The sequence below is a fragment of the Phaseolus vulgaris genome, chromosome 4 (genome assembly GCF_051622355.1).
Source record: "Phaseolus vulgaris cultivar YP4 chromosome 4, ASM5162235v1, whole genome shotgun sequence".
Classification (NCBI taxonomy): Eukaryota; Viridiplantae; Streptophyta; class Magnoliopsida; order Fabales; family Fabaceae; genus Phaseolus; species Phaseolus vulgaris.
In genome coordinates this window covers 50079419-50100234 of record NC_143501.1, presented here as the reverse complement: position 1 = coordinate 50100234, position 20816 = coordinate 50079419, and positions in this window count along the sequence as shown.

Here is a 20816-nt window from a genome sequence, read left to right as displayed (position 1 = left end):
TGATATGGATTCAACAAGAGTTGGAATATGATTAAGCACTTTTTAAGAATTGGATCAATGTTTTTAACATTCAAGAACTCACCAAAACACAAAAATCAAACCAAACTCACATAGAAACCCATTTTGAACAACAAACCCATGGATAGAAACTCAAGAACACAACATATAGCATTTATACCCATGGAGGACGTGACCAAAAAAGCAAGAACAACCAATTTGCACTGATTAAAATTGAATATAAGTGCAACAAATGAAAGAGGACATCATAAGGAAGAGATTGCATCGATTGAAAGTGAAAACAAACAAGTAGAACAAAAATGGGTAATTGGAATGAAGGAAAAATGGACTTATTTGGATGAAGCTCTTGGAATGTGAACGTCACTTGAAGGATGGTTGGCTTCAAGATGAGTGTTGTTGCCGCCACTTGAGAGCCCAAGAATTCACTCAAGATAAGACTAGAAGAGAAGAAGACACAAGTCTCTCTCACTCACTCACCAAATTGGTAGAGGTTCTTTACTCTCAAAAATCAATCTTATTATTTCAAAGACCCAAGTCTTCCTTTTATAGGGAGGAAGACCGGTCACCTTTTACAAAAGAAGTTTACAAGAGAAGCTTTCTAAGGTAGCCTTCTAAACTCTTCCAATTCTAGCGCCTAAATGGAGAGTGAAGAGACACCTTCTAGACTTTTCCTAAAACTAATGCCTATAGGTGCTATACAAAAGAGGTGTCTTAGGTTTCCCTCTTTATCACCTTCCTAAACACTATTCTATATTGTTTACAAATTTATACAAAAGAAACTATAAAGAGAGATATTAATTGGAGCCAATTCTTGAATGCTTGTAGTCTTCTTTTGGCTTTAGGCTTGGTCCTCTCTTTATTTTAATTCTTTTTTAATTTTTGAGAAGACTAGAAGGAAGAACTTTAAATGTTTGGGTGGATGGCCTCTTCCTCCATTAGTAAAATCCTCTCTTACTTGATCTCTATCATATTTTTTTACGCGTAATACGAACACGATTTTTTTTTTTGCAGAAAGTAAGGGAGAATTTCACAAGTTTCGGTAGAGGATAGCCTTGGTTTGCACAAAATTTATGAAAAATTCTCCTGAAATAGTTTTTTTTCCTGAAATTCAACGTAAGAACCTCGACTGAATTTGGGACAAAACGCGACAAATTTAAGGTCAAACGGATGAGTCTTCACCTAGGAAAAAAATCAAACAATTTCACACACAAACGAACCTTCCTTTCAGCCCTGACATTGATGAATAAAAATTTTATTGCTAATCCTGCGGGTAGAAACTGGGGCTCAAATCTCAGCCAAATTTCAATAGACACAATGAAGAATGTCTAGTAAAAATTTCACACCAAAATACCAGGGGAATAATGCGTAGTATGTCCCAGACCGAGAGTGAACAAAATTGATTTCCAAAAACAAAACGTCCTCGCTTTTCTATCCCGTATCTTCTTTTTGTGATTTATTTACGAACGTGCCTCCTTACCTGTGTGAAAAAAACATATGAAAGTATTTGTGCGAATTTTTTCAGCGTAATACAGACCCAGAATAAAATTTCAGAAAGTAGGGCGAAATTTCACAAGTTGTGGTAGAGGATGATAGCCTTGGCAGAGGACAAAATTTCTGAAAAAAATTCTCCCGAAATAGTTTTTTCCTGAAATTTCACGTAAGAATCTCCACTGAATTTGGGACAAAACGCGACAAATTTCAGAAAACGGATGAAAATTCACCCACGAAAAAATCAAACAGTTTCGCACACAGACAAACCCGAAATCGTTTTTCCTGAAATTCCACGTAAGAATCCCCGCTGAATTTGAGACAAAACTCGACAAATTTCAGGTCGAACGGATGAGTATTCACCCACGAAAAAAATCAAACAGTTTCGCACACACACGAACCTTCCTTTCAGCCCTGCCGGTGATGAAATAAAATTTATTGTCAATCTTGTGCGACGAATCTGGGCTCAAATTTCAGCCAAAACTCAGTAGACACAGTGACGAACGTCCGGTAAAAATTTCAGACCAAAATACCCAAGGAGTAAGGCGTAGTAAGTCCCAGACCGAGAGTGAACAAAACTGGTTTTCCGAAAACAAAACGTCCTGGCTTTTCTCCCCCGTATCTTCTTTTTGTGATTTGCTTATGGACGTGCCTCCTTACCTGGGTGCAAACAACATATGAAAGTACTTGTGTGAATTTTTTCATCGCAATACGGACCCAGAATCAAATTTCAGAAAGTAGGGCGAAATTTCACAAGTTTTGGTAGAGGATAGCCTTGGCAGAGGAAAAAATTTCTGAAAAATTCTCCCGAAATAGTTTTTTCCTGAAATTCCACGAAAGAATCTCCACTGAATTTGGGACAAAACGCGACAAATTTCAGGTCAAACGGATGAGTATTCACCCACGAAAAAAATCAAACAGTTTCGCACACAGACGAACCTTCCTTTCAGCCCTGGCGGTGATGAACAAAAAATTTATTGCCAATCTTGTGGGACGAATCGGGGGCTTAATTCTCAGCCAAAACTCAGTAGAGACAGTGACGAACGTCTGGTAAAAATTTCAGACCAAAATACCCAAGGAGTAAGGCGTAGTAAGTCCCAGACCGAGAGTGAACAAAACTGGTTTTCCGAAAACAAAACGTCCTTGCTTTTCTCCCCCGTATCTTCTTTTTGTGATTTGCTTATGGACGTGCCTCCTTACCTGGGTGCAAACAACATATGAAAGTACTTGTGTGAATTTTTTCATCGCAATACGGACCCATAATAAAATTTCAGAAAGTAGGGCGAAATTTCACAAGTTTTGGTAGAGATAGCAGAGGACAAAATTTCTGAAAAATTCTCCCGATATAGTTTTTTCCTGAAATTCCGCGTAACAATCCACACTGAATTTGGGACAACACGCGACAAATTTCAGGTTAAACGGATGAGTATTCACCCACGAAAATAATGAAACAGTTTCTCACACAGACGAACCTTCCTTTCAGCCCTGGCGGAGATAAAAAGCAAATCTTGTGGGACGAATCTGGGGCTCAAATCTCAGCCAGAACTCAGTAGACACAGTGACGAACGTCTGGTAAAAATTTCAGACTAAAATACCCAAGGAGTAAGGCGTAGGAAGTCCAAGACCGAGAGTGAACAAAACTGGTTTTTCGAAAACAAAAACGTCCTTGCTTTTCTCCCCCGTATCTTCTTTTTGTGATTTTCTTATGGACGTGCCTCCTTACCTGGGTGCAAACAACATATGAAAGTACTTGTGTGAATTTGTTTCATCGCAATACGGACCCAGAATAAAATTTCAGAAAGTAGGGCGAAATTTCACAAGTTTTGGTAGAGGATAGCCTTGGCAGAGGACAAAATTTCTGAAAAATTCTACCGAAATAGTTTTTTCCTGAAATTCCACGTAAGAATCCCCGCTGAATTTGGGATAAAACGCGACAAATTTCAGGTCGAACGGATAGGTATTCACCCACGAAAAAAATCAAACATTTTGGCACACAGACGAACCTTCCTTTCAGACCTGCCGGTGATGAACAAAAAATTTATTGCCAATCTTGTGGGACGAATCTGGGGCTCAAATCTCAGCCAAAACTCAGTAGACACAGTGACGAACATCCGGTAAAAATTTCAGACCAAAATACCCAAGGAATAAGGCGTAGTAAGTCCCAGCCCGAGAGTGAACAAAACTGGTTTTTCGAAAACAAAAACGTCCTTGCTTTTCTCCCCCGTATCTTCTTTTTGTGATTTGCTTTTGGACGTGCCTCCTTACCTGGGTGCAAACAACATATGAAAGTACTTGTGTGAATTTTTTCATCGCAATAAGGACCCAGAATAAAATTTCAGAAAGTAGGGCGAAATTTCACAAGTTTTGGTAGAGGATAGCCTTGGCAGTGGATAAAATTTCTGAAAAATTCTCCCGAAATAGTTTTTTCCTGAAATTCCACGTAAGAATCTCCACTTAATTTGGGACAAAACGCGACAAATTTCAGGTCAAACGGATGAGTATTCACCCACGAAAAAAATCAAACAGTTTCGCACACAGACGAACCTTCCTTTCAGCCCTGGCGGTGATGAACAAAAAATTTATTGCCAATCTTGTGGGACGAATCTGGGGCTCAAATTTCAGCGAAAACTCAATAGACACAGTGACGAACGTCCGGTAAAAATTTCAGACCCAATTACCCAAGGAGTAAGGCATAGGAAGTCCAAGACCGAGAGTGAACAAAACTGGTTTTTCGAAAACAAAAACGTCCTTGCTTTTCTCCCTCGTATCTTCTTTTTGTGATTTGCTTATGGACGTGCCTCCTTACCTGGGTGCAAACAACATATGAAAGTACTTGTGTGAATTTTTTCATCGCAATACGGACCCAGAATCAAATTTCAGAAAGTAGGGCGAAATTTCACAGGTTTTGGTAGAGGATAGCCTTGGCAGAGGACAAAATTTCTGAAAAATTCTCCCGAAATAGTTTTTTCCTGAAATTCCACGTAAGAATCTCCACTGAATTTGGGACAAAACGCGACAAATTTCAGGTCGAACGGATGAGTATTCACCCACGAAAAAAATCAAACAGTTTCGCACACAGACGAACCTTCCTTTCAGCCCTGGCGGTGATGAACAAAAAATTTATTGCCAATCTTGTGGGACGAATCTGGGGCTCAAATCTCAGCCAAAACTCAGTAGACACAGTGACGAACGTCCGGTAAAAATTTCAGACCAAAATACCCAAGGAATAAGGCGTAGTAAGTCCCAGCCCGAGAGTGAACAAAACTGGTTTTCCGAAAACAAAACGTCCTTGCTTTTCTCCCCCGTATCTTCACTTTGTGATTTGCTTATGGGCGTGCCTCCATACCTGGGTGCAAACAACATATGAAAGTACTTGTGTGAATTTTTTAATCGCAATACGGACACAGAATAAAATTTCAGAAAGTAGGGCGAAATTTCAAAAGTTTTGGTAGAGGATGGCCTTGGCTGAGGACAAAATTTCTGAAAAATTCTCCCGAAATAGTTTTTTCCTAAAATTCCACGTAAGAGTCTCCAATGAATTTGGGACAACACGCGACAAATTTCAGGTCAAACGGATGAGTATTCACCCACGAAAAAAATCAAACAGTTTTGCACACAGACGAACCTTCCTTTCAGCCCTGGCGGTGATGAACAAAAACTTTATTGCCAATCTTGTGGGACGAATCTGGGGCTCAAATCTCAGCCAAAACTCAGTAGACACAGTGACGAACGTCTGGTAAAAATTTCAGACCAAAATACCGAAGGAGTAAGGCGTAGTAAGTCCCAGACCGAGATTGAACAAAACTGGTTTTCCGAAAACAAAACGTCCTTGCTTTTCTCCCCCGTATCTTCTTTTTGTGATTTCCTTATGGACGTGCCTCCATACCAGGGTGCAAACAACATATGAAAGTACTTGTGTGAATTTTTTTATCGCAATACGGACCCAGAATAAAATTTCAGAAAGTAGGGCGAAATTTCAAAATTTTTGGTAGAGGATAGCCTTGGCTGAGGACAAAATTTCTGAAAAATTCTCCCGAAATAGTTTTTTCCTAAAATTCCACGTAAGAGTCTCCAATGAATTTGGGACAACACGCGACAAATTTCAGGGCAAACGGATGAGTATTCTCCCACGAAAAAAATCAAACAGTTTCGCACACAGACGAACCTTCCTTTCAGCCCTAGCGGTGATGAACAAAAAATTTATTGCCAATCTTGTGGGACGAATCTGGGGATCAAATCTCAGCCAAAACTCAGTAGACACGGTGACGAATGTCTGGTAAAAATTTCAGACCAAAATACCCAAGGAGTAAGGCGTAGTAAGTCCCAGACCGAAAGTGAACAAAACTGGTTTTCCGAAAACAAAACGTCCTTGCTTTTCTCCCCCGTATCTTCTTTTTGTGATTTGCTTACGGACGTCCCTCCTTACCTGGGTGCAAACAACATATGAAAGTAATTGTGTGAATTTTTTCATCGCAATACGGACCCAGAATAAAATTTCAGAAAGTAGGGCGAAATTTCACAAGTTTTGGTAGAAGATAGCCTTGGCAGAGGACAAAATTTCTGATAAATTCTCCCGAAATAGTTTTTTCCCGAAATTCCACGTAAGAATCTCCACTGAATTTGGGACAAAACGCGACAAATTTCAGGTCAAACAGATGAGTATTCACCCACGAAAAAAATCAAACAGTTTCGCACACAGACGAACCTTCCTTTCAGACCTGGCGGTGATGAAATAAAAATTTATTGCCAATCTAGTGGGACGAATCTGGGGCTCAAATCTCAGCCAAAACACAGTAGACACGGTGACGAACGTCTGGTGAAAATTGCAGACCAAAATACCCAAGGAGTAAGGCGTAGTAAGTCCCAGACCGAGAGTGAACAAAACTGGTTTTCCGAAAACAAAACGTCCTTGCTTTTCTCCCCCGTATCTTCTTTTTGTGATTTGCTTATGGACGTGCCTCCATACCTGTGTGCAAACAACATATGAAAGTACTTGTGTGAATTTTTTCATCGCAATACGAACCCAGAATAAAATTTCAGAAAGTAGGGCGAAATTTCACAAGTTTTGGTAGAGGATAGCCTTGGCAGAGGACAAAATTTCTGAAAAATTCTCCCCAAATAGTTTTTTCCTGAAATTCCACGTAAGAATCTCCACTGAATTTGGGACAAAACGCGACAAATTTCAGGTCGAACGGATGAGTATTCACCCACGAAAAAAATCAAACAGTTTCGCACACAGACGAACCTTCCTTTCAGCCCTGCCGGTGATGAACAAAAAATTTATTGCCAATCTTGTGGGACGAATCTGGGGCTCAAATCTAAGCCAAAACTCAGTAGACACGGTGACGAACGTCTGGTAAAAATTTCAGACCAAAATACCCAAGGAGTAAGGGGTAGTAAGTCCCAGACCGAGAGTGAACAAAACTGGTTTTCCGAAAACAAAACGTCCTTGCTTTTCTCCCCCGTATCTTCTTTTTGTGATTTGCTTATGGATGTGCCTCCATACCTGGGTGCAAACAACATATGAAAGTACTTGTGTGAATTTTTTTCATCGCAATACGGACCCAGAATAAAATTTCAGTTAAGTAGGGCGAAATTTCACAAGTTTTGGTAGAGGATAGCCTTGGCAGAGGACCAAATTTCTGAAAAATTCTCCCGAAATAGTTTTTTCCTGAAATTCCACATAAGAATCTCCACTGAAATTGGTACAAAACGCGACAAATTTCAGGTCAAACGGATGAGTATTCACCCATGAAAAAAATCAAACAGTTTCGCACACAGACGAACCTCCCTTTCAGCCCTGGCGGTGATGAACAAAAAATTTATTGCCAATCTTGTGGGACGAATCTGGGGCTCAAATCTCAGCCAAAACTCAGTAGACACGGTGACGAACGTCTGGTAAAAATTGCAGTCCAAAATACCCAAGGAGTAAGGCGTAGTAAGTCCCAGACCGAGAGTGAACAAAACTGGTTTTCCAAAAACAACACGTCCTTGCTTTTCTCCCCCGTATCTTCTTTTTGTGATTTGCTTATGGATGTGCCTCCTTACCTAGGTGCTAACAACATATGAAAGTATTTCTGTGAATTTTTTCAGCGCAATACAGACCCAGAATTAAATTTCAGAAATTACGGCGAAATTTCACAAGTTTTGGTAGAGCATAGCCTTGGTTTGCACAAAATTTATGAAAAATCCTCCCGAAATAGTTTTGTCCTGAAATTCCACGTAAGAATCTCCACTGAATTTGATTAAAAACGGGACAAATTTCAGGTAAAAAAGATGGAATTCACAAGTTTTGGTAGAGGATAGCCATGGCAGAGGACAAAATTTCTAAAAAATTCTCCCGAAATAGTTTTTTCCTGAAATTCCACGTAAGAGTCTCCATTGAATTTGGGACAAAACGCGACAAATTTCAGGTCAAACGAATGAGTATTCACCCACGAAAAAAATCAAACAGTTTCGCACACAGAAGAACCTCCCTTTCAGCCCTGGCGGTGATGAACAAAAAATTTGTTGCCAATCTTGTGGGACGAATCTGGGGCTCAAATCTCAGCCAAAACTCAGTAGACACGGTGACGAACGTCTGGTAAAAATTTCAGACCAAAATACCCAAGGAGTAAGGCGTAGTAAGTCCCAGACCGAGAGTGAACAAAACTGGTTTTCCGAAAACAAAACGTCCTTGCTTTTCTCCCCCGTATCTTCTTTTTGTGATTTGCTTATGGACGTGCCTCCTTACCTGGGTGCAAACAACATATGAAAGTACTTGTGTGAATTTTTTTAGCGCAATACGGACCCAGAATAAAATTTCAGAAAGTAGGGCGAAATTTCATAAGTTTTGGTAGAGGATAGCCTTGGCAGAGGACAAAATTTCTGAAAAATTCTCCCGAAATAGTTTTTTCCTGAAATTCCACGTAAGAATCTCCACTGAATTTGGGACAAAACGCGACAAATTTCAGGTCAAACGGATGAGTATTCACCAACGAAAAAAATCAAACATTTTCGCACACAGACAAACCTTCCTTTCAGCCCTTGCGGTGATGAACAAAAAATTTATTGCCAATCTTGTAGGACGAATCTGGGGCTCAAATCTCAGCCAAAACTCAGTAGACACAGTGACGAACGTCTGGTAAAAATTTCAGACCAAAATACCCAAGGAGTAAGGCGTAGTGAGTCCCAGGCCGAGAGTGAACAAAACTGGTTTTCCGAAAACAAAACGTCCTTGCTTTCCTCCCCCGTATCTTCTTTTTGTTATTTGCTTATGGACGTGCCTCCTTACCTGTGTGCAAACAACATATGAAAGTACTTGTGTGAACTTTTTCATCGCAATACGGACCCAGAATAAAATTTCAGAAAGTAGGGCGAAATTTCAAGAGTTTTGGTAGAGGATAGCCTTGGCAGAGAACAAAATTTCTGAAAAATTCTCCCGAAATAGTTTTTTCCTGAAATTCCACGTAAGAATCTCAACTGAATTTGGGACAAAACGCGACAAATTTCAGGTGAAACGGATGAGTATTCACCCACGAAAAAATTCAAACAGTGTCGCACACAGACGAACCTTCCTTTCGGCCCTGGCGGTGATGAACAAAAAATGTATTGCAAATCTTGTGGGACGAATCTGGGGCTCAAATCTTAGCCAAAACTCAGTAGACAAAGTGACGAACGTCTGGTAAAAATTTCACACCAAAATACCCAAGGAGTAAGGCGTAGTAAGTCCCAGACCGAGAGTGAACAAAACTGGTTTTCCGAAAACAAAACGTCCTTGCTTTTCTCCCCCGTATCTTCTTTTTTTGATTTGCTTATGGACGTGCCTCCTTACCTGGGTGCAAACAACATATGAAAGTACTTGTGTGAATTTTTTCAGCGCAATACAGATCCAAAATAAACTTTCAAAAAGTAGGGCGAAATTTCACAAGTTTTGGTAGAGGATAGCCTTGGCAGAGGACAAAATTTCTGAAAGATTCTCCCGAAATAGTTTTTTCCTGAAATTCCACGTAAGAATCTCCACTGAATTTGGGACAAAACGCGACAAATTTCAGGTCAAACGGATGAGTATTCACCAACGAAAAAAATCAAACAGTTTCGCACACAGACAAACCTTCTTTTCAGCCCTTGCGGTGATGAACAAAAAATTTATTGCCAATCTTGTAGGACGAATCTGGGGCTCAAATCTCAGCCAAAACTCAGTAGACACAGTGACGAACGTCTGGTAAAAATTTTAGACCAAAATACCCAAGGAGTAAGGCGTAGTGAGTCCCAAGCCGAGAGTGAACAAAACTGGTTTTCCGAAAACAAAACGTCCTTGCTTTCCTCCCCCGTATCTTCTTTTTGTTATTTGCTTATGGACGTGCCTCCTTACCTGTGTGCAAACAACATATGAAAGTACTTGTGTGAATTTTTTCATCGCAATACGGACCCAGAATAAAATTTCAGAAAGTAGGGCGAAATTTCAAGAGTTTTGGTAGAGGATAGCCTTGGCAGAGGACAAAATTTCTGAAACATTCTCCCGAAATAGTTTTTTCCTGAAATTCCACGTAAAAATCTCCACTGAATTTGGGACAAAACGAGAAAAATTTCAGGTCAAATGGATGAGTATTCACCCACGAAAAAAATCAAACAGTTTCGCACACAGACGAACCTTCCTTCAGCCTTGGCGGTGATGAACAAAAAATTTATTGCCAATATTGTGGGACGAATCTGGGGCTCAATTCTCAGCCAAAACTCAGTAGAGACAGTGACGAACGTCTGGTAAAAATTTCAGACCAAAATACCCAAGGAGTAAGGCGTAGTAAGTCCCAGACCGAGAGTGAACAAAACTGGTTTTCCGGAAACAAAACGTCCTTGCTTTTCTCCCCCGTATCTTCTTTTTTTGATTTGCTTATGGACGTGCCTCCTTACCTGGGTGCAAACAACATATGAAAGTACTTGTGTGAATTTTTTCAGCGCAATACGGATCCAGAATAAACTTTCAAAAAGTAGGGCGAAATTTCACAAGTTTTGGTAGAGGATAGCCTTGGCAGAGGACAAAATTTCTGAAAAATTCTCCCGAAATAGTTTTTTCCTGAAATTCCACGTAAGAATCTCCACTGAATTTGGGACAAAACGCGACAAATTTCAGGTCATACGGATGAGTATTCACCCACGAAAAAAATCAAACAGTATCGCACACAGACGAACCTTCCTTTCAGCCCTGGCGGTGATGAACAAAAAATTTATTGCCAATATTGTGGGACGAATCTGGGGCTCAATTCTCAGCCAAAACTCAGTAGACACAGTGACGAACGTCTGGTAAAGATTTCAGACCAAAATACCCAAGGAGTAAGGCGTAGTAAGTCCCAGACCGAGAGTGAACAAACCTGGTTTTCCGAAAACAAAACGTCCTTGCTTTTCTCCCCCGTATCTTCTTTTTTTGATTTGCTTATGGACGTGCCTCCTTACCTGGGTGCAAACAACATATGAAAGTACTTGTGTGAATTTTTTCAGCGCAATACGGATCCAGAATAAACTTTCAAAAAGTAGGGCGAAATTTCACAAGTTTTGGTAGAGGATAGCCTTTGCAGAGGACAAAATTTCTGAAAAATTCTCCCAAAATAGTTTTTTCCTGAAATTCCACGTAAGAATCTCCACTGAATTTGGGACAAAACGCGACAAATTTCAGGTCAAACGGATGAGTATTCACCCACGAAAAAAATCAAACAGTATCGCACACAGACGAACCTTCCTTTCAGCCCTGGCGGTGATGAACAAAAAATTTATTGCCAATCTTGTGGGACGAATCGGGGGCTTAATTCTCAGCCAAAACTCAGTAGAGACAGTGACGAACGTCTGGTAAAAATTTCAGACCAAAATACCCAAGGAGTAAGGCGTAGTAAGTCCCAGACCGAGAGTGAACAAAACTGGTTTTCCGAAAACAAAACGTCCTTGCTTTTCTCCCCCGTATCTTCTTTTTGTGATTTGCTTATGGACGTGCCTCCTTACCTAGGTGCAAACAACATATGAAAGTACTTGTGTGAATTTTTTCAGCGCAATACGGACCCAGAATAAAATTTCAGAAAATAGGACGAAATTTCACAAGTTTTGGTAGAGGATAGCCTTGGCAGAGGTCAAAATTTCTGAAAAATTCTCCCGAAATAGTTTTTTCCTGAAATTCCACGTGAGAATCTCCACTGAATGTGGGACAAAACGCGACAAATTTCAGGTCAAACAGATGAGTATTCACCCACGAAAAAAATCAAACAGTTTCGCACACAGACGAACCTTCCTTTCAGTCCTGGCAGTGATGAACAAAAAATTTATTGTCAATCTTCTGGGACGAATCTGGGCTCAAATCTCTGCCAAAACTCAGTAGACATAGTGAAGAACGTCTGGAAAAAATTTCAGACCAAAATACCCAAGGAGTAAGGCGTAGTAAGTCCCAGACCGAGAGTGAACAAAACTGGTTTTCCGAAAACAAAACGTCCTTGCTTTCCTCCCCCGTACCTTTTTTTGTGATTTGCTTATGGACGTGCCTCCTTACTTGGGTGCACACATTATATGAAAGTATTTATCTGAATTTTTTCAGCGCAATACGGACCCAGAATAAAATTTCAGAAAGTAGGGCGAAATTTCACAAGTTTTGGTAGAGGCCTTGGAAGAGGACAAAATTTCTGAAAAATTCTCCCGAAATAGTTTTTTCCTGAAATTCCACGTAATAATCTGCACTGAACTTAGGACAAAAAGCGACAAATTTCAGGACAAACAGATGAGTATTCACCCACGAAAAAAATCAAACTGTTTCGCACACAGACGAACCTTCCTTTCAGCCCTGGCGGTGATGAACAAAAAATTTATTTCCAATCTTGTGCAACGAATCTGGGGCTCAAATCTCAGCCAAAACTCAGTACACACAGTGACGAACGTCTGGTAAAAATTTCAGACCAAAATACCCAAGGAATAAGGCGTAGTAAGTCCCAGACCGAGAGTGAACAAAACTAGTTTTCCGAAAACAAAACGTCCTAGCTTTTCTCCCCCGTATCTTTTTTTTGTGATTTGCTTATGGACGTGCCTCCTTACCTGGGTGCAAACAACATATGAAAGTACTTGTGTGAATTTTTTCGGCGCAATACGGATCCAGAATAAACTTTCAAAAAGTAGGGCGAAATTTCACATGTTTTGGTAGAGCCTTAGCAGAGGACAAAATTTTTGAAAAATTCTCCCGAAATTGTTTTTTCTGAAATTCCACTTAACAATCTTCACTGAATGTGGGACAAAACGCGACAAATTTCAGGTCAAACGGATGAGTATTCACCCACGAAAAAAATCAAACTGTTTCGCACACAGACGAACCTTCCTTTCAGCCCTAGCGGTGATGAACAAAAAATTTATTGCCAATCTTGTTCGACGAATCTGGGGCTCAAATCTCAGCCAAAACTCAGTAGACAAAGTGAAGAACGTCTGGAAATAATTTCATACCAAAATACCCAAGGAGTAAGGCGTAGTAAATCCCACACCGAGAGTGAACAAAACTGGTTTTCCGAAAACAAAACGTCCTTGTTTTCCTCCCCCGTATCTTCTTTTTGTGATTTGCTTATGGACGTGCCTCCTTACCTAGGTGCAAACAACATATGAAAGTACTTGTGTGAATTTTTTCAGCGCAATACGGACCCAGAATAAAATTTCAGAAAGTAGGACGAAATTTCACAAGTTTTGGTAGAGGATAGCCTTGGCAGAGGACAAAATTTCTGAAAAATTCTCCCGAAATAGTTTTTTCCTGAAATTCCACGTGAGAATCTCCACTGAATTTGGGACAAAACGCGACAAATTTAAGGTCAAACAGATGAGTATTCACCCACGAAAAAAATCAAACAGTTTCGCACACAAACGAACCTTCCTTTCAGCCCTGGCGGTGATGAACAAAAAATTTATTGCCAATCTTGTGCAACGAATCTGGGCCTCAAATCTCAGCCAAAACTCAGTAGACACAGTGACGAACGTCTGGTAAAAATTTCAGACCAATATACCCAAGGAGTAAGGCGTAGTAAGTCCCAGACCGAGAGTGAACAAAACTGGTTTTCCGAAAACAAAACGTCCTAGCTTTTCTCCCCCGTATCTTCTTTTTGTGATTTGCTTATGGACGTGCCTCCTTACCTGGGTGCAAACAACATATGCAAGTACTTGTGTGAATTTTTTCAGCGCAATACGGATCCAGAATAAACTTTCAAAAAGTAGGGCGAAATTTCACAAGTTTTGGTAGAGCCTTGGTAGAGGACAAAATTTCTGAAAAACTCTCCCAAAATAGTTTTTTCCTGAAATTCCATGTAAGAATCTCCACTGAATTCTGGACAAAACGCGACAAATTTCAGGTCAAACGGATGAGTATTCACCCACGAAAAAAATCAAACAGTTTCGCACACAGACGAACCTTCCTTTCAGCCTTAGCGGTGATGAACAAAATATTTATTTTCAATCTTGTGGGACGAATCTGGGGCTCAAATCTCAGCCAAAACTCAGTAGACACAGTGACGAACTTCTGGTAAAAATTTCAGACCATAATACCCAAGGAGTAAGGCGTAGTAAGTCCTAAACAAAACTGGTTTTCCGAAAACAAAACGTCCTTGCTTTTCTCTCCCGTATCTTCTTTTTGTGATTTGTTTATGGACGTGCCTCCTTACCTAGGTCCAAACAACATATGAAAGTACTTGTGTGAATTTTTTCAGCGTAATACGGACCCAGAATAAAATTTCAAAACTTAGGGCGGAATTTCACAAGTTTTGGTAGAGGATAGCCTAGGTAGACGAAAAAATTTCTGAAAAATTCTCCCGAAATAGTTTTTACCTGAAATTCCACGAAAGAATCTCCATTGAATTTGGGACAAAACGCGACAAATTTCAGGTCAAACGGATGAGTATTCAAACACGAAAAAAACCAAACAGTTTCGCACACAAACGAACCTTCCTTTCAGCCCTGGCGGTGATGAACAAAAAATTTATTGCCAATCTTGTGGGACGAATCTGGGGCTCAAATCTCAACCAAGACTCAGTAGACACAGTGACGAACGTCTGGTAAAAATTTCAGACCAAAATACCCAAGGAGTAAGGCGTAGTAAGTCTCAGACCGAGAGTGAACAAAACTGGTTTTCCGAAAACAAAACATCCTAGCTTTTCTCCCCCGTATCTTCTTTTTGTGATTTGCTTATGGACGTGCCTCCTTACCTGGGTGCAAACAACATATGAAAGTACTTGTGTGAATTTTTTTTCAGCGCAATACGGATCCAGAATAAACTTTCAAAAAGTAGGGCGAAATTTCACAAGTTTTGGTAGAGCCTTGGTAGAGGACAAAATTTCTGAAAAACTCTCCCAAAATAGTTTTTTTATGAAATTCCACGTAAGAATCTCCAATGAATTCTGGACAAAACGCGTCAAATTTCAGGTCAAACGGATGAGTATTCACCCACGAAAAAAATCAAACAGTTTCGCACACAGACGAACCTTCCTTTCAGCCTTGGCGGTGATGAACAAAAAATTTATTGTCAATCTTGTGGGACGAATCTGGGGCTCAAATCTCAGCCAAAACTCAGTAGACACAGTGACGAACTTCTGGTAAAAATTTCAGACCATAATACCCAAGGAGTAAGGCGTAGTAAGTCCTAGACAAAACTGGTTTTCCGAAAACAAAACGTCCTTGCTTTTCTCTCCCGTATCTTCATTTTGTGATTTGTTTATGGACGTGCCTCCTTACCTAGGTCCAAACAACATATGAAAGTACTTGTGTGAATTTTTTCAGCGTGATACGGACCCAGAATAAAATTTCAGAACTTAGGGCGGAATTTCACAAGTTTTGGTAGAGGATAGCCTAGGTAGAGGAAAAAATTTCTGAAAAATTCTCCCGAAATAGTTTTTACCTGAAATTCCACGAAAGAATCTCCATTGAATTTGGGACAAAACGCGACAAATTTCAGGTCAAACGGATGAGTATTCAAACACGAAAAAAATCAAACAGTTTCGCACACAAACGAACCTTCCTTTCAGCCCTGGCGGTGATGAACAAAAAATTTATTGCCAATCTTGTGGGACGAATCTGGGGCTCAAATCTCAACCAAGACTCAGTAGACACAGTGACGAACGTCTGGTAAAAATTTCAGACCAAAATACCCAAGGAGTAAGGCGTAGTAAGTCCCAGACCGAGAGTGAACAAAACTGGTTTTCCGAAAACAAAACATCCTAGCTTTTCTCCCCCGTATCTTCTTTTTGTGATTTGCTTATGGACGTGCCTCCTTACCTGGGTGCAAACAACATATGAAAGTACTTGTGTGAATTTTTTCAGCGCAATACGGATCCAGAATAAACTTTCAAAAAGTAGGGCGAAATTTCACAAGTTTTGGTAGAGCCTTGGTAGAGGACAAAATTTCTGAAAAACTCTCCCAAAATAGTTTTTTCCTGAAATTCCACGTAAGAATCTCCACTGAATTCTGGACAAAACGCGACAAATTTCAGGTCAAACGGATGAGTATTCACCCACGAAAAAAATCAAACAGTTTCGCACACAGACGAACCTTCCTTTCAGCCTTGGCGGTGATGAACAAAAAATTTATTGTCAATCTTGTGGGACGAATCTGGGGCTCAAATCTCAGCCAAAACTCAGTAGACACAGTGACGAACTTCTGGTAAAAATTTCAGACCATAATACCCAAGGAGTAAGGCGTAGTAAGTCCTAGACAAAACTGGTTTTCCGAAAACAAAACGTCCTTGCTTTTCTCTCCCGTATCTTCATTTTGTGATTTGTTTATGGACGTACCTCCTTACCTAGGTCCAAACAACATATGAAAGTACTTGTGTGAATTTTTTCAGCGTGATACGGACCCAGAATAAAATTTCAGAACTTAGGGCGGAATTTCACAAGTTTTGGTAGAGGATAGCCTAGGTAGAGGAAAAAATTTCTAAAAATTCTCCCGATATAGTTTTTACCTGAAATTCCACGAAAGAATCTCCATTGAATTTGGGACAAAACACGACAAATTTCAGGTCAAACGGATGAGTATTCAAACACGAAAAAAATCAAACAGTTTCGCACACAAACGAACCTTCCTTTCAGCCCTGGCGGTGATGAACAAAAAATTTATTGCCAATCTTGTGGGACGAATCTGGGGCTCAAATCTCAACCAAGACTCAGTAGACACAGTGCCGAACGTCTGGTAAAAATTTCAGACCAAAATACCCAAGGAGTAAGGCGTAGTAAGTCCCAGACCGAGGTTTTCCGAAAACAAAACATCCTGGCTTTTCTCCCCCGTATCTTCTTTTTGTGATTTGCTTATGGACGTGCCTCCTTACCTGGGTGTAAACAACATATGAAAGTACTTGTGTGAATTTTTTCAGCGCAATACGGATCCAGAATAAACTTTCAAAAAGTAGGGCGAAATTTCACAAGTTTTGGTAGAGCCTTGTAGAGGACAAAATTTCTGAAAAACTCTCCCAAAATAGTTTTTTCCTGAAATTCCACGTAAGAATCTCCACTGAATTCTGGACAAAACGCGATAAATTTCAGGTCAAACGCATGAGTATTCACCCACGAAAAAAATCAAACAGTTTCGCACACAGACGAACCTTCCTTTCAGCCTTGGCGGTGATGAACAAAAAATTTATTGTCAATCTTGTGGGACGAATCTGGGTCTCAAATCTCAGCCAAAACTCAGTAGACACAGTGACGAACTTCTGGTAAAAATTTCAGACCATAATACCCAAGGAGTAAGGCGTAGTAAGTCCTAGACAAAACTGGTTTTCTGAAAACAAAACGTCCTTGCTTTTCTCTCCCGTATCTTCTTTTTGTGATTTGTTTATGGACGTGCCTCCTTACCTAGGTCCAAACAACATATGAAAGTACTTGTGTGAATTTTTTCAACGTAATACGGACCCAAAATAAAATTTCAGAACTTAGGGCGGAATTTCACAAGTTTTGGTAGAGGATAGCCTTGGTAGAGGAAAAAATTTCTGAAAAATTCTCCCGAAATAGTTTTTACCTGAAATTCCACGAAAGAATCTCCATTGAATTTGGGACAAAACGCGACAAATTTCAGGTCAAACGGATGAGTATTCAAACACGAAAAAAATCAAACAGTTTCGCACACAAACGAACCTTCCTTTCAGCCCTGGCTGTGATGAACAAAAAATTTATTGCCAATCTTGTGGGACGAATCTGGGGCTCAAATCTCAACCAAGACTTAGTAGACACAGTGACGAACGTCTGGTAAAAATTTCAGACCAAAATACCCAAGGAGTAAGGCGTAGTAAGTCCCAGACCGAGAGTGAACAAAACTGGTTTTCCAAAAACAAAACGTCCTGGCTTTTCTCCCCCGTATTTTCTTTTTGTGATTTGTTCATGGACGTGCCTCCTTACCTGGGTGAAAACAACATATGAAAGTACTTGTGTGAATTTTTTCAGCGCAATACGGACCCAAAATAAAATTTCAAAAAGTAGAGCGAAATTTCAGAAGTTTTGGTAGAGGATAGCCTTCTTAGAGGACAAAATTTCTGAAAAATTCTTCCGAAATAGTTTTTTCCTCAAATTCCACTTAAGAATCTACATTGAATTTGGGACAAAACACGACAAATTTCAAGTCAAACGGATGAGAATTCACCCACTAAAATAATCAAACAGTTTCGCACACACACGAACCTTCCTTTCAGCCCTAGCGGTGATGAACAAAAAATTTATTGCCAATCTTGTGGGACGAATCTGGGGCTCAAATATCATCCAAAACTCAGTAGAGACAGTTTCAGACCAAAATACCCAAGTAGTAAGGCGTAGTAAATCCCAGACAAAACTGGTTTTCCGAAAACAAAACGTCCTTGCTTTTCTCCCCCGTATCTTCTTTTTGTGATTTGCTTATGGACGTGCCTCCTTACGTGGGTGCAAACAACATATGAAAGTACTTGTGTGAATTTTTTCAGCGTAATACAGACCCAGAATAAAATTTCAGAAGGTAGGGCTAAATTTCACAAGTTTTGGTAGAGGATAGCCTTGGCAGAGGACAAAATTTCTGAAATGTTCTCCCGAAATAGTTTTTTCCTGAAATTCCACGTATGAATCTCCACTGAATTTGGGACAAACATGACAAATTTTAGGTCAAACGGATGAGTATTCACCCACGAAAAAAATCAAACAGTTTCGCTCACAGACGAACCTTCCTTTCAGCCCTGGCGGTGATGAACAAAAAATTTATTGCCAATCTTGTGGGACGAATCTGGGGCTCAAATCTCAGCCAAAACTCAGTAGACACAGTGACGAACGTCTGGTAAAAATTTCACACCAAAATACCCAAGAAGTAAGGCGTAGTAAGTCCCAGACCGAGACTGAACAAAACTAGTTTTCCGAAAACAAAACGTCCTGGCTTTTCTCCCCCGTATCTTCTTTTTATGATTTGCTTATGGACGTGCCTCCTTACCTGGGTGCAAACAACATATGAAAGTACTTGGTTGAATTTTTTTCATCGCAATACGGACCCATAATTAAATTTCAGAAAGTAGGGCGAAATTTCACAAGTTTTGGTAGAGGATAACCTTGGCAGAGGACAAAATTTCTGAAAAATTCTCCCCAAATAGTTTTTTCCTGAAATTCCACGTAAGAATCTCCACTGAATTTGGGACAAAACGCGACAAATTTCAGGTCGAACGGATGAGTATTCACCCACGAAAAAAATCAAACAGTTTCGCACACAGACGAACCTTCCTTTCAGCCCTGCCGGTGATGAACAAAAAATTTATTGCCAATCTTGTGGGACGAATCTGGGGCTCAAATCTAAGCCAAAACTCAGTAGACACAGTGACGAACGTCTGGTAAAATTTTCAGACCAAAATACCCAAGGAGTAAGTCGTAGTAAGTCCCACACCGAGAGTGAACAAAACTGGTTTTCCGAAAACAAAACGTCCTGGCTTTTCTCCCCCGTATCTTCTTTTTGTGATTTGTTTATGGACGTGCCTCCTTACCTAGGTGCAAACAACATATGAAAGTACTTGTGTGAATTTTTTCAGCGCAATACGGACCCAGAATAAAATTTCAGAAAGTAGGGCGAAATTTCACAAGTTTTGGTAGAGGATAGCCTTGGTAGGGGACAAAATTTCTGAAAAATTCTCCCAAAATAGTTTTTTCCTGAAATTCCACTTAAGAATCTCCACTGAATTTGGGACAAAACGCAACAAATTTCAGGTCAAACGGATGAGTATTCACCCACGAAAAAAATCAAACAGTTTCGCACACATGAACCTTCGTTTCAACCCTGGCGGTGATGAACAAAAAATTTATTGCCAATCTTGTGGGACGAATCTGGTGCTCAAATCTCACCTAAAACACAGTAGACACAGTGACGAACGTCTGGTAAAAATTTCAGACCAAAATACCCAAGGAGTAAGGCGTAGTAAGTCCCAGACCGAGAGTGAACAAAATTGGTTTTCCGAAAACCAAACGTCCTGGCTTTTCTCCCCCGTATCTTCTTTTTGTGATTTGTTTATGGACGTGCCTCCTTACCTAGGTGCAAACAACATATGAAAGTACTTGTGTGAATTTTTTCAGCGCAATACGGACCCAGAATAAAATTTCAGAAAGTAGGGCGAAATTTCACAAGTTTTGGTAGAGGATAGCCTTGGCAGAGGACAAAATTTCTGAAAAATTCTCCCAAATAGTTTTTTCCTGAAATTCCACTTAAGAATCTCCACTGAATTTGGGACAAAACGCAACAAATTTCAGGTCAAACGGATGAGTATTCACCCACGAAAAAAATCAAACAGTTTCGCACACATGAACCTTTGTTTCAACCCTGGCGGTGATGATCAAAAAATTTATTGCCAATCTTGTGGGACGAATCTGGTGCTCAAATCTCACCCAAAACACAGTAGACACAGTGACGAACGTCTGGTAAAAATTTCAGACCAAAATACCCAAGGAGTAAGGCGTGGTAAGTCCCAGACCGAGAGTGAACAAAATTGGTTTTCCAAAAACAAAACGTCCTGGCTTTTCTCCCCCGTATCTTCTTTTTGTGATTTGTTTATGGACGTGCCTCCTTACCTAGGTGCAAACAACATATGAAAGTACTTGTGTGAATTTTTTCAGGGCAATACGGACCCAGAATAAAATTTCAGAAAGTAGGGCGAAATTTCACAAGTTTTGGAAGAGGATAGCCTTGGTAGAGGACAAAATTTCTGAAAAATTCTCCCGAAATAGTTTTTTCCTAAAATTCCACGTAAGAATCTCCACTGAATATGGTTTTCTGAAAACAAAACGTCCTGATTTTTCTTCCCTATATCTTTTTTTTGTTATTTTTTTATAGACGTGTCTCCTTAGTGATTTTT